Source organism: Morone saxatilis, unplaced genomic scaffold (assembly GCF_004916995.1).
Source record: "Morone saxatilis isolate NCDOM2014 unplaced genomic scaffold, NCSU_SB_2.0 Contig15, whole genome shotgun sequence".
Lineage (NCBI taxonomy): Eukaryota > Metazoa > Chordata > Actinopteri > Moronidae > Morone > Morone saxatilis.
The window spans coordinates 2,469,009-2,469,697 of record NW_023339707.1 but is presented as its reverse complement, the minus strand read 5'-3'; positions in this window follow the sequence as shown (position 1 = coordinate 2,469,697).

The window sequence follows — 689 nt, the reverse complement described above, 5'->3', positions numbered from 1 at the left end:
AAGATCAACAGGAGAGGGCGATGCAGGACCGTGATACGTAGTATGATAGGACTGGAGGCACTGCTTGTCCAACTCTGTCAGCAGTTGGGAGAAAAGCCATCCAGCAACTCCAAAGACTGACTTACAGACCCGTTTTATCTCCGCTTCCAGTCTTTGTGCTGAGCTGGACTAAAGATGTCCTGGATCTGTCTCCACTGGAAACACAGAGAGGAACCCCAGGAAACATCACACACGTTCATTTCCCTAAATGTCAGACTAGTCAGAAAACGCCTCGATTGCATGGCCACTTGCTCAATTGTAAGAATTTAAGAAAAATTGGGCCGAAAACAGATATTGATAGTTTTTACACTAATGTTGCAGAAACAGGGTTGTTTCTTCTGTCATAGTGTCTCTGTACAGGATACATTAGTCAACTGACAACTACTAAAATAATCACCAACTATTCTAATGAATGAAATATTTTTGACACATTTTTTAAGAAAAAATGCCCAAATTCTCAAATGTGAATATGTTCTGCTTTCTGTAGTCCTCTATGACTGTAAACTGAGTATATTTGACATTGACATTTGAGCCCTTGGGAAACATTTTCTGACATTAAGTAAATCAGTTAACGAAGAAAATGAACAATAATGAAAATAGCGGTTAGTTGCAGTCCTGCTGGACATGACAACGTTCAGTTATTTAAATGC